This window comes from Budorcas taxicolor, chromosome 12 (assembly GCF_023091745.1).
Source record: "Budorcas taxicolor isolate Tak-1 chromosome 12, Takin1.1, whole genome shotgun sequence".
In the NCBI taxonomy this organism is placed as follows: Eukaryota; Metazoa; Chordata; class Mammalia; order Artiodactyla; family Bovidae; genus Budorcas; species Budorcas taxicolor.
Window position 1 is genome coordinate 74,928,378 of NC_068921.1, and position 6,415 is coordinate 74,934,792.

Sequence of the window (6,415 nt, forward strand, 5' to 3'; positions counted from 1 at the left end):
GTCATGCTGTTCTGCTCAGTGGAATAGAGGGGAGTCTGCACGGGGAGAGCGAGGAGAAACCCACAGGGGCTCAAATCTCAGCCTTGACATCTAGACACATGACCTGACATGGAACTGAGTGTAACTGACCTCCTTCCTCACCTTTAAAATTAGGAGACTATTCTAGCAGGCACTTTGGATCTTGGCCTCAACAGCTTCCCTTCCTTGTTTCTTTGGGTAACAGCGCCCCTTTGTAGAGTAAAGCCAACCCCATCCAGGGTGGATCAGAGTACCCTAAGGGAGGGCATCCCTGATGGCTCAAGAGTAAAGAATCCACCTGCCAGCGCAGGAGACACAGGTTTGATCCCTGATTCTGGAGGATTCCACATGCCACACACAGAACAGCTAAGCCCATGGGCCGTAACTGCTGAAGCTTGAGTCCCCTAGAGCTGATTCAGTTTAGTCGGTCAGTCGTGTCCAACTCTTAGCTTCCCCATGGACTGCAGCACACCAGGCTTCCCTGTCCATCACCAACTCCTGGAGCTTGCTCAAACTTATGTGCGTCAAGTCTGTGATGCCATCCAACCATCTCATCCTCTGTCGTCCCCGTCTCCTCCTCTCTTCAATCTTTCCCATCATCAGGGTCTTTTCTAATCAATCAGTTCTTCTCATCAGGTGGCCAAAGGATTGGAGTTTCAGCTTCAGCATCAGTCCTTCCAGTGAATATTCAGGATTGATTTCCTTTAGGATTGACTGGTGCTCCATAGTAAGAGAAGCAAGCGCAACTAGAGAGTAACCCCAACTCGCTGCAACTAAAGAAGTCTGCGCAGCAACAAAGACCCAGCACAGCCATAAATAAGTAGATAAATAAATAATTTTTAAAAGTGCCCTAAGGGAAAATAGACTCAAGCCAGGACCATCGGACACCCCGCTGCCACCATCATTTGTAGGACTTGAATCAGGGTCCAGGAACAATGAGAGGCTCCCTCGACAAATGACTCATTAGTTTCTGCTCCTGCATCCCCCAAACTGCTTTGCTTGATGTTCTTCCTGAAGCCTGTGTGTTTTGCTGTTCCCATGTTTCCTTGAGCCTGACAAATTCCTTTTTGATTAAATTAGCCAGTGCTGGTTACTGTTGCTTGCCACGGGGAACCCTAAATGATGCCAATACTTACTTCTTAGGGCTGCTGTGGGAATTAGCAATAACACCTGCAGTTCTAAGTTTAAAGGCTCAATATCTGATTTCAAATAATTAATATTAAGGAATAACTTAAGGTTATATCACAAGCAATCAGTCCTAGGAAAATTCACAAAGTTAACGAGTCTGCCCCTGGATGTTGCAGCAGGAGTGCCCCCTTGGCACTGTTTCTATGGTTTAATTAACTGTGAGGCACAGAAAATTTCCCAGATCAAAAGTACCTTCCCCTACCTGCCTGCCATCTCTCCTAAAATTCCCATCATTCATATTATGTCTCATGTTTTCTCATAAAGAAACACTTGCTTAACAAGCTTAAATATGGTGCCTCCTTGACCTAGTTAAAGATATATTATTGGTGAAAAAATGAAGTGAAAGTGAAAGTGAACGTCCTTCAGTCATGTCTGAATCTTTTCGACCCCATGGACTATACAGTCCATGAAATTCTCCAGGCCAGAATACTGGAGTGGGTAGCCTTTCCCTTCTCCAGGGGATCTTACCAACCCAGGGATCAAGCCTCGGTCTCCCATATTGCAGGCAGATTCTTTACCAGCTGAGCCACCAGGGAAGTCCAAGAATACTGGAGTGGGTAGCCTCTCCCTTCTCCAGCGCATCTTTCTGACCAAGGAATCGAACTGGGGTCTCTTGCGCTGCAGGTGGATTCTTTACCAGCTGAGCTACCAGGGCAGCCCGTATTACCAATATATACATGAGTGAGTGAGTGAAAGTAGCTCAGTCGTGTCCGACTCTTTGAGACCCCATGTACTATACAGTCCATGGAATTCTTCAGGCCAGAATACTGGAGTGGGTAGCCACTCCCTTCCAGGGGATCTTCCCAACCAAGGGATCTAACCAGGGTCTCCTGCATTGCAGGTGGATTCGTTGCCACCTGAGCCACCAGGGAAGCCCAAGCATACTGGAGTGGGTAGCCTATCCCTTCTCCAGTGGATCTTCCTGACCCAGGAATCGAACTGAGGTCGCCTGCATTGCAGGTGGATTCTTTACTGTGAGCTATCAGGGAAGCCCAGTATATACATAATATGTACTTTTGTGTCCTTTCTGCTAAATGCAGGAGACAAATATTTGACCAGTCTAGAAAGAAGCTTAAACTCCCTATGCCTATATGTCATTTGTAATCAAGGTTTACAATCATAAATATTCACTTTGTTAAGAAATTCTATGGCTTTTTAAAATATAAACTTTATCTCTTAGAGCAGTTTTAGGTTCACAGAAAAACAAAATGGAAAGTACAAAAGATCTGCATGTGTGCTTAATTATTTTATTATAACTTCTGTTTTTCCTTTATGATAAACCATAATTATGTAGCCCTATAAAATGTTTAATTTGATATATCCCACTGAACATAGGCAATACCAAGATATTTGCTTTATACAGTGTGGTGCTTCTCTCAACATTTAGAAACCGGTAAGCCACCCCTGCAAAGCCCTGTATGTTCCCTCTGAGTGAAGCTGGGAGCCTTATGCTTCTTGTTCCAAATGCTGCCCATTTATTATTTATTGGTTAGATTTCAAAGGCATGCTTCCTCTGGAAAGCTCAAGGCCATGTACAAAGGAATTTTGTCTTCATTGTTATAAACATCCCTCTAACCTTATAACAGCCCAAACAGCCAAGTATCAAGGGCATCAAGAAAGCAAGAGGGAAAGTGAAAAGCTCATTCAAGGATCGTCTCAGTGTTCTGTCTGGAAGCTACTTAGCTGAACACCAGAGTGGCCTTCAACTGAAGGAGGAGGCCGTTTGCTTTCCTTTCTTTGAGAAAAATAAAAGGATTTTATTCAGAAATCAGTTTTTAAATAAAAAGAAAAGAAAATTGAACTTTCAGGGACTTCCCTCCTGGTGGACCCTGTGAAGTGGAAGTAGCGGACACTTCCCTCTGGTGGCTCAGCTGGTAAAGAATCCACCTGCAATGCAGGAGACCCAAGTTCAATTCTTAGGTCGGGAAGATCCCCTGGAGAAGGAAATGGCAACGCACTCCAGTATTCTTACCTGGAAAATCCCATGGACAGAGCACAGAGGAGCTTGGCGGGCTACCGTCCATGGGGTCGCAAGAGTTCGACAGGACTTAGCGACTAAACCACCACCACTGGGGGACCGGTGGCTAAGGCTGCACGCTCCCAGTGCAGGTGGCCTGGGGTTTGATCCCTGGCCAGGGAACTAGATATCACATGCCACAACTGAGACCTGGCGTACCACCACCGCCCCCGAAAAGAAAGTCAAGAGACAGGATGAGTTGTCTATCTGAGTGGGATTTAAACAAAAGAAGAGGGCAGGTCTGAATGCCATCACATTGAAGGATTTTTGATCTAGGTCTGCCTGGGGAGGAAGCTTTAGGAACAATAGAAAGACAGAGGCTCTGACTTGACCTGGAGACCTTGGGCCCCTGCCACCTTGTTCACTAGCCAGGCACCCTCCTGCCTCCAGGCAGCCTGAACAAAGGGATGCAGACGGTCCTGGATCAGCTTTGTTCCTGGCTTTACTTCTAGGTTTTCTGTCTGATAGCTTACAGTGGTCTGTGTTCAGTGCTGAGATAGTGGTCTCTGAAGGAGAAGACATAACTCCAGGACCAAAGACAGTCTTAGTCACTCAAAGCTTTGTGTAGATTTTTATTTAAAGTGAAAGTGTCAGAAAAAGCTTCTGACATAGAGATTATAAGGGGTGAGGAGAGTACCTCCCTCTAGTTTAAGCAGGGCCTTATCTACTTCTCAACTGGTTGCTGAGAATAGATAAAAAGAATACCTCAAGGTTGTAAGAGTTCCATCAGACCCTTTCCCAAGACATACATCCTGAGATAACTTCAGTACAAGATTAGCCGAGGGAGAACGAGTCTGGGACAATGTCTCTGGGTGAGATAGAACTGTTGCTGTGTAATCAGGGGGACAAGTCTTGAGAAACAGGTTCCCAGACAAGATTTGTTACAATTATGATTATTAACATAGAGCCTAAGAAAAGCATTTCCATGAGTAAGACATTGTGCTGTGTGATCATTAGCTCCTCAAGGAAGGCCAGTTCTCTTGCAAGATACATTCTTGCACAAGGCTTAAGGAAAACATGAGCCCAGAGAATGTTCACCTCCTCCTTAAAGGGCCCTGGACACCCTGCCTAAGTTAACTCGCTCACTTCCACTTTGTGTTGACTCCATGGGGATGTAGGGCAATAGGAGGAAACCCTGTGTGTACTTATTGCAGACCTGATCATACTCCTTGGAAGGAAAGTTATGACCAACCTAGACAGCATATTAAAAAGCAGAGACATTACTCTGCCAACAAAGGTCCATCTAGTCAAGGCTATGGTTTTTCCAGTGGTCATGTATGGAGGTAAGAGTTGGATTATAAGGAAGGCTGAGCACCGAAGAATTGATGCTTTTCAACTGTGGTGTTGGAGAAGACCCGTGAGAGTCCCTTGGACTGCAAGGAGATCCAACCAGTCCATCCTAAAGGAGATCAGTCCTGGGTGTTCATTGGAAAGACTGATGTTGAAGCTGAAACTCCAATACTTTGACCACCTGATGTGAAGAGCTGACTCACTGGAAAAGACCCTGATGCTGGGAAAGACTGAGGGCAGGAGGAGAAGGGGATGACAGGATGAGATGGTTGGATGGCATCATCGACTCAATGGTCATGAGTTTGAGTAAACTCCAGGAGTTGGTGATGGACAAGGAGGCCTAGAGTGCTGCGGTTCATGGGATTGCAAAGAGTCGGACACGACTGAGTGACTGAACTGAACTGATCAAACCTTCAGAGGTAGGACTCTCGTGAGGACCCACTAAGGCAGCCCAGCACTTGGCTCCATCAGGACCAGAAGATTTACAAGATCCCTTGGGGTCTCTGCCCCTAGCTGTTCCCAGCTGGCAGAAAAAGGTGCATGTTTAGAATAAAGGAGTATTTACTAAACCAGAGGGGGAACCAAACGGATGCTTTGGAAGATTCAGATCAGAGTGGTTCTTGTGATTTGCTAAAGCGATAACCAAAAATCGGAAGATGTGAACGGGAGTTAGAAATCTAACCCCAGTTTTCCTGGAAGTTCTCACATACCTGGGAGTAAACGGCTTCATTTCAACACCAACTCTGTGGGCAACTACCAGGCTTTGAAATCTGGCTCTATATTTGGTTGATGAGACACGAGGCATTAAACTAGTTAACTTCTTTATGCTCCCTTCTTTCTTATGTGCAAAATGGGCATTATAGAAGCATCTACCCCTCATATGGTGAGGATTACAAGAGATAATATGAGAAAATCCTTTAGAACAGTGTCTGGTACTGAGTGTGTGCAAATATATCGTTTGATCATTTTCTATTTATGTATTTTTGGCTGTTCTGGGTCTTCCTTGCTGAATGTGGGCTTTCTCTAGTTGAGGTGAGCGGGGGCTGCGGTCTGGTTGTGGCGTGCGGGCTTCTCATTGCGGTGGCTTCTGTGGTGTGGCACACAGGCTCTAGTGCACACGGGCTTCAGGAGTTGCGGCATGCAGGCTTAGTTGCCCCTTGGTGTGTAGAATTTTCCTGGACCAGGGATCACACCCGTGTCCCTTGCATTGGCAGGTGGACTCTTAACCACTGGATCACCAGTGAAGTCCCTTATTATCTTTTAAATATTATTATTTTTATTACTATGCCTCCTTGTTGCTGCTGCTGCTAAGTCGCTTCAGTCGTGTCCAACTCTGTGCGACCACATAGATGGCAGCCCACCAGGAGCCTCCGTCCCTGGGATTCTCCAGGCAAGAACACTGGAGTGGGTTGCCACTTCCTTCTCCAATGCATGAAAGTGAAAAGTGAAAGGGAAGTCGCTCAGTCGTGTCCGACTCTTCCCGATCCCATGGACTGCAGCCTACCAGGCCTCCTTGTAGTTCCCTATATATAAATGGGGACCAGGATTTATTAACTTGCTTTGAATGAACCACTATCTGACTCTCATTTTCTTTTAAATAACCTACAAATTGCTATATCACACAAGGTTCTGTTAGTGCTGTGAGGTTTGGGTTTCAATTAAAAACTCTCTGTCCCCAAGGATACAAATCCTGTTCTAATAACACTGAAGATTAAAGAGAATTTGAAGCTAAAACACAGTTGCTTTGTATAACAGTAGGGATGCATTTTTTTCTTTTTTTTTTCCAAAATCTAATTGCATTGTCATTGAAAGGTTATTTTTTTGTTTGGAAAAAGAATAAAAAAATCATTGTTGTACCATAGCAACCAGACTGGTAAGTGATTCAGAACAGGCTGAACTGAT